The sequence below is a fragment of the Narcine bancroftii genome, chromosome 10, assembly GCF_036971445.1.
Source record: "Narcine bancroftii isolate sNarBan1 chromosome 10, sNarBan1.hap1, whole genome shotgun sequence".
Taxonomy (NCBI): Eukaryota; Metazoa; Chordata; class Chondrichthyes; order Torpediniformes; family Narcinidae; genus Narcine; species Narcine bancroftii.
This window is the reverse complement of record NC_091478.1, coordinates 50,945,035-50,952,894: the sequence shown is the minus strand read 5'-3', so window position 1 is coordinate 50,952,894 and position 7,860 is coordinate 50,945,035. Positions and strand designations below refer to the sequence as shown.

The following is a 7,860-nucleotide window of genomic DNA, read 5'->3' as shown; positions in this document are numbered from 1 at the left end:
GATAAAGAGAAGGGAAGGAAATGAGTAAGGGGGGGGGGAAGAGAGAGAGCTTTGTTATATGTGTTACAAAAAAGTGTTTTCTGGAGAGGGCTGGGTAGAGGGGGAATAACCGTCACTGCAAAATCATGTTGACGCTGAACAAGATCGCAATCCAAATTAAAAGGGGAGTTGTGGTTGCCCAGCAAGGGATATGGGGCAACTCAGAGAGGGGGGATCTTTTGGGGTTAAGGTATTAGTGGATGTGGGAACTGTGGGGATACTTTATGTTTTAAATGTGTTGTACATTGTGTAATAAGAGAAAACTAAGATGAAAATGGGAAAAAGGGGGATGTAGGTGGCGAAGAGGTGGAAAAGAGGTGTATGCAAGATATAAGATGGCCATGTTGAACTATATGTCTATAAACGTTAATGGAATACATAACCAAATTAAAAGGAAGAAGGTACTAAATTTATTGAAGAAGGAAAAAATAGATATAGCATTTGTGCAGGAAACGCTTTGAACTGAAGCGGAACATAACAAATTAAAGAGAGACTGGGTAGGACACATAATGGCAGCATCCTATAATTCAAAAGCTAGAGGTGTAGCCATTCTAGTTAACAAAAATGGACCAATCAAAATAGAGGAGGAAATAATAGATCCAGCAGGGAGGTATGCAATCTCAGCTTTGGCTTTGGCTGGCGAGAATCTATTGGTAAATGACAACATGAAAGGGAAATGTATAATGTGGTAGAGCAGTCACAAGGTGTGCACCAGTGTGAACAAGTTGTGGTAAGACATGGCGCTGATGTCAAACACATGTTAAACTCAGGCCCGCAGGCCAAATTTGGCCTGTGATATAATTATATTTGGCCCGCAAGATCATATCAATTATGTATCAGAGTTGGCCCGCTGGCCGCCGCGCCAGTATAGCGCATGCACAGCTAATACTACAAATCCCAGAATGCTTTGAACGTGTTGGCGTCAGCCCGCTAATCGCCCCCACCTCCTCTCTTTACTTTCATTAGCATCTGCGATCTGTCGCCTAACTCACATGTAATAAACCCCTTACGAAAAATGGCCAATCGAAAGATAGAAAACAGGACCTTTCAAGACAGGTGGGAGGCAGGTGTTCATCATTTTAAAAGACAAACCTGTTTGTCTTGTGTGTGGAGCCAGCGTGTCTGTAGTTAAAGAATATAACTATGAAACGAAACACCAGGACAGGTATAAGGATCTGAACAAGAAGCAAAAGCTCCAGAAGGTGGAGGAGATGAAAAGAAGTCTGGTTTTACAGCAAACTATGTTCATCAAAGCAGAATCCCAAAGTGAGGCGGTTGTAAAGGCTAGTTTTATTGTGGCCGCAGAGATCGCCAAATCAGTCAGGTCCTTTGTGGAGGGAGAGTTTGTTAGAGCAGAAACACCATGGGTGCGTGTGCTTGTGAGCTTGCTACTAATCTACAAGAACAACTGAAGGAGAAGGGGAAAGATTTTATGGCATACTCACTTGCTGTAGACGAGAGCAGCGACACATCAGATATTGCCCTGCCATCAATATTCATCCATGGAGTGGACATGGAACTTTCCGTTACAGAGGAACTTTTAGGATTAAAATCCATGCATGGCACAACCATAGAAAAATAAATCTTCAAAGAGGTGTCCAAATGTCTCAATGAAATGATGCTGTCTTGGGATAAGCTTGTGGGACTAGCAATGTGCGGTCAGAAAAGTGGACTGGTGGGCAGGATTCAGGAGAAGAGGCGGGAAAATCATGCAGGCGAGCTTACAGTTTACCACTGCATAATCCACGAGGAAGCCTTATGTGGCAAAGCCTTGAAAATGGAGCATATTATGAACACTGTAACTCGAGTAATTAACTTCATAAGAGCCAAAGGTTTAAATCACCGCCAGTTCAAGTCCTTTCTGGAGGAGTTAGGGTCAAAATACAGAGACGTGCCCTATCACACAGAGGTGCGATGGCTTAGCCAAGGAAAAGTACTGAAGAGATTCTTTGAGCTGCGTGAAGAAATATGTCTGTTTATGGAGAGCAAAGGCAAAGACACAACAGAGCTCAGGGATAAAAAATTTCAATGTGAGCTGGCATTCCTGTGTGCTAAACCTGCAGCTTCAGGGATGAGAGCATGTCATTACAGACATGTACAGTGCAGTGAGGGCTTTTAGAACCAAGTTGTGCTTGTGGGAGACTCAGATGCTGCAGGGAAACATGGCTCATTTTCTGTGCTGCCAAATTATGAAAGAACAGATCTCACCTGCCGTGTTGCCCAGTGCAGAGTTTGCTGAAAAGCTAAGCGTAGTTCGTGCGGAGTTTTCCCGATGATTTGCTGACTTTGAAGCCCAGAAATGCAGATTTGAATTACTCAGCAATCCGTTTGCGGTTGACGTGACAAGCGCTCCAACCAACCTCCAAATGGAGTTGATTGAGCTCCAGTGTAATGACATGCTCAAGTCAAAGTATGACTCTGTCGGTGCTGCGCAGTTCCCACAGTTCCTTCCCGACGCACTGCCCCAACTCTGTGCACAAGCTGCTCAAATGCTGTCAATGTTCGGCAGCACGTATCTCTGCGAACAATTCTTCTCTTTGATGAAGATAAACAAAACATCTTACTGATGATCACCTTCACTCAGTCCTGAGGATTTCCTCAGCTCAGAGTCTGACCCCAGAGTTTGATGAACTTGCATCTAAGAAGAGATGCCAAGTATCTGGTTTAGACCCAGGTGCATCAGAGTAAATCACAGCAAGCTAAGTTTGGATTAATATTTTCTTTAGTTAACTTTGGACTGTGCATAGTTGAAAGATTGGATTTTCATTGAAGCAAGCTGTTATTTTTTTGACTTGTTGGCTTGTGAATAAAAATAAATTTAAAAGGAGCTTAAAGGCGATAGAGAAATATTATTTATTGAATATTTTATTTCTCATTTGTTAATGCTTCTTCTGGAAAGAGTTTAACCAAAACTATTATTAAACATTTATTTTAATAAGAAAAAGTTTAACATTACATATGTTGAAAGAAGAGAAAACATGCAGATGTTGTTGAAAATTTTCAATAAATATTTAGTTTGGCCCACGACTTAGTCCACGTTTTTAATTTTGGCCCTCTGTGAATTTGAGTTTGACACCCCTGATTTACAACATCTTTGGAGACCATAGGAGATAGAGGCATAAGTGAAAGTTGTTCCCTTTCCAGTGAGTACTTACATTACCGTCAGTCAGGAAATCAGGTGAAAAAATGGAAAGGCAATTTCCAGCAACAACATTACCTGGAGGGCAAAGTGATGGACAAACAAACTTGACAAGGGAACCAGAATTGGTTTAATCGGTAACACAGTTACACTCTCTGTTTTCTCTGCCTAAAATAGAAATTCAAGTTTTTAATGATAACTGATTGCAGTATAAAATGTTCATGAGATCCTTTGAACATGACTCAAGATCCTGTGTTAGGTCGACAAGTGGATTACCAAGGAAATTGGTAAGGGGTTGTCATCTTATACTGCCAGCAGAAGGATTTAATGAAGCCAAGAAGTTATTTAAGAAACATGTTGGCAGCAAGCGTAAGATTGTTACAGCATGTATGGTAAAGATTCTTTCATGGTCATCAATTGTAGAGGAAGACACAAAGGGTTTACAAGCTTATACTCTGTTTCTAACAGCATATGGTAATGCAATGGCTGAAAATGACTATTTTCAGGAGCTTAATACATCAGAAAATTTGAAGATAAATATAAATAAACGACCTTATAGGATGAGACAATTATGGAGAGTTTCCTTTAATGAATTTCAGAAAAGAATTTATGGAGGAACCAATGGATATTGTAATGGATCCAGTATATGCTAATATCAAAGACACTTTTACGACAAGATGTAAAGAAGTGTAAGGCACAATCTCTTCAGAAAACAAAGGGAAACACTTTTGCCACAACCATATCGGTTGAGAATAAAGAGAAGAAAAGAGGAGTGAATGTAAAGGGATTTAAGGCAGCTGAGAAGAACTGTTTGATCTGTAAAGAAGTTTTTTATGGTTTGAAAAGAAGATGCATAATGAAAAAATTTCCTTTTTGAAGGAAAATGGAATATGTTTTAGGTGATGGGGTTAAGCAAAGATTGGAATAAATGACTCAGCTGCAACAGTTGCAGTTTGAAGCATCCTAGGATACTGTATATTTTGCAAGAAAATAAAGTAATAAAAAAAGAGCAAAATGAAACCAAGAAAGCAGATAAATAGGAGGACCAAGTCCCAGTCCAAGTCTGACTGGGGCCAGCGAGAATATATATATAATATATATATGCATTTCTTGATGTAGGTTGCACAGGATCATTTTGTACAGAGGAATTAATGAACAAACTCAAACTACAAGGAAGAATGTCAAAAATTCTTTTGAAAACTATGGGTCAAGAAAAGCTGATAGAAGCTAATTTAATTTCATATTCAGAAATTGCTACACTGAATAGCAATGAATTTTATGATCTTCCATGTATATATACACAGAAAACTATAACTGTTCACATAGAAAACATCCCACATCTAAATGATATCAAACGTTGGTCTTATCCTAGAAAGGTATATCTATCTGGAATTGATTCTGAGATAGAAATGTTGGTTGGTCTAGATATACCAAAGGCTTTGGAACCATTGGCAGTACTACTGAGTGTGGGAGAGGACCTTATGCAGTGAAAACTACATTTGGGTGGACAATTTATGGACCAATAGGTGAAAGAAATAAGATCAATCTGTTGCAACTGTTAACAAGATATCAATTGTTAAGCTGGAAGAATTGTGGGAAGAGCAGTTCCAGAATGATTTTCTGGAGGGCTGTAAAGATGATCTTCAAAGGAAGATCATCATTTTTTGGAGAAGGTCTCAAAATCTGCTAAGTTAATGGATGATCATTATTGTATTGGACAACCATTAAAGAAAGAGGAAATATGCATGCCAGACAATCAATGTATTGCTGAGCAGTGTGTGTTGAATTTAAAGCAGTGGTTCTCAGCTTTCTTTCTCCTCACATCCCACTTTAAGCTCTGTGATTATTAAGGGATTGCTTTAGGTGATATGTAATTGGAAAGAAAATGTTTGAAAACCACTGTTCTAATCGTACCTATTTGACTCGTCATGTACACGGTTTCATAACTCCAAAGGAAATGGGCCAATGACAATTTTTATCAAGCAGAATATTTCAGTAACAATTGAGTCCAGAGCAGTGGTTCTCAACCTTCCCTTCCCACTCACATCCCACCTTAAGCAACCCCTTACTAATCACAGAGCAACGATGGCATAGGGATGACTTAAAGTGGGATACGAGTGGAAAGAAATAGGTTGAGAACCATTGATTTAAGAAAGATATCTCTTTTTGTCTAGATTATACCAAGAGCATGTCTGATATGATAATCAAAGTCTACACGGAACAGGTATCAAATGATGCTTTGGAACATGCTGATGGTAAAATAAAATGGTATTTACCGTATTTTGGTAGCCATAGAAGAAAAAAAATAAGAGTAGTGTTTGATAGTGGAGTGACATTTCATGCAGTTTCTTTAAATTCACAATGTTCACAGGGGACAGATTTGACCTGCTCATTGATTGGCGCTTTAACTAGATTCTGTAAAGAATCGATTGTCATCACTGCAGACATTGAAGCAATGTTTCATGAAGTGGAAGTACCATGATTTATTATGGTTTCTTTGGTGGCCTGATGGAGATTATAATAAAAGTGCAGTGGAATATGGAATGACAGTACATTTATTTGAAGCAACTTCATCACCAAGTTGTGCACATTATGCCCTTAGGAAGTGTGTTGAAGACCATAAGAATCAATTTAGCTTTCATGCTATAAATACTTTTGTGAAAGACTTTTATTTTGATGACTGTTTGATTTCTGCCATTTCAGAATGGGAGTCAAATACTCTATATCGAGAACTACAAGCGATACTTCCAAAGGAGGGTATTTACTTATCAAATGGATAACCACAGTTGTTCTGTATTGGCTAAAATACCTGATGTGCACAAGGCAGTAGAAATAAAAGATTTGGATTTTGAACGTGATGTCCAACCTGTGGAAGGAGTTTTAGTAGTACAATGGTGTAATGTCTTCAAGTTCAATTACCTTGAAAGACAGACCTACTGTCAGAATGGGGATCCTTTTCGTAGTTAGTTCAATATATGATCCCTTAGGAATACTGGCACCAGTTGTCCTAATTGCTAAGAAAATCTTGCAAGATTTGTGTAGAAAAGGAATTGGTTTGGGATGATGTTATACCTGACTCTAATACACAAGAATGTTTGAGTTGGAATCAAGATCTTTTCAAGCTGTAAGATTTTAAAGTCAGTAGATGTTTCAAACCGATAAATTTTGGAAAAGTGACATCAGCACAACTAATGTGTGTGAAGATGGTTATGGAACTGTCAGCTGTTATGGTGTAATAACCAGGATGAGTATCATTGGGGATTTGTAATGGCCAAAGCAAGGGTGACACCATTAAAGCCAACCACTATTCCTCGAAAGGAATTGATAAGAGCTACCATGGTTGGTTGAATGGACTCAAGGTTGAAAAGGGAACTGCAGATGGAGCTAATAGACTCCATTTTTTGGACCAATACTACTTCTGTACTACATTATCAATAGAACTACAAAATTTCAGACATTTGGAGCTAACAGAATTATAGCAATTGATAAAGTTCCAAATGCAATTCAATGGTGATATGTTAATACAGTTAACAATCCAGCTGATTGGGCTTCAAGGTTTAAAGATTCAAACTTTTTTGAAACAAGAAATGTGGATTTCCAGGCCTCAATTTCCAAAACAATCTCAGAAGAATGGCCTCAAAATACTGAAGGAATGAGAGTAATTTCCATTGAAGATCCTGAAGTCAAAAGCATGAATACGAATGGTATTTAAATACAGAGTGAAGATGTTGATTCAGTAACTCCTTTGGTTCATTACTTTTCATCTTGGCATAATTTGAAAAGGGCTGTAGCTTGGATGGTAAGATTTAAAGAGCTAATTCTTCAATGTAGCAAAGACAAAAAAAAATTAAAACATCAAGATCTATCACAAAGAAAGTCACTGAAAATCAAATCGTTTATGATTAAAGAACTGGAAAATGCTGAAATTGAAATTATCTGCTTCTGTCAGAAGAGATTTACTAATGAACTCTCATGTTTAATAAAAGGAATAAATATCAGTAAAGCAAGTCTTAAAATGGGAAATCATAATCCCATTCAAGAGAGTAGGTGGACGTCAATGTAGAGCTGCTATCCCAAAGAAACAAAATATCCTGTAATACTGGCTAAAGAATTTTACATTTCTGATTTGATTCTTGGTATATTCATGAGAAAGTAGTGCAGAGGTTAAAACCTTGTGTTTATGATTTATGGTTGTTTTATGACTTTCCCTTTCAGAATTCATTGTTTTTGTAGAGTTACCATAGTTACTATGGTGCCACATGTCGTAATATCTGAGCGGATGAGAAGCACATTCTCATTCTTGGAATGACCATGGAAGGAGAGTGAGGTCGCTTGAGAAACTTTTCTTTGAATTTATCATTATTATTCATCATCATTATTATTCATTATTAATCATTTATTAACATTTAAATTTGTTTTAAGTTGAGTATTGATATCATTTACAATATGCTTTGTTATACTCATTGTTATGAAGTGTGAATCTATGGAAATATTTATTTGCTTTTATCAATGACCAATTAAGGCTATTTACAGCTGCAATTATGAAGTTTAATTTATTTGGATGAATAAGATACAATTCAAAATATCGAGGCTTACTTCTCTGGAAGATGACATGTTTTGAGATTGAGAAATATTAAAGCTGGGAAATGACATCTACATTTTTATTAAAAGAAAAGCATTCT

The 7,860-nt window shown here is 37.6% G+C and overlaps 1 pseudogene; it reads left to right on the top strand.

Annotated features, from left to right (window-relative positions):
• Positions 1–1,054: 1,054 nt before the first annotated feature.
• Positions 1,055–7,422, top strand: LOC138743822 (general transcription factor II-I repeat domain-containing protein 2B-like; annotated as a pseudogene).
• The last annotated feature ends 438 nt before the right edge of the window (positions 7,423–7,860 follow it).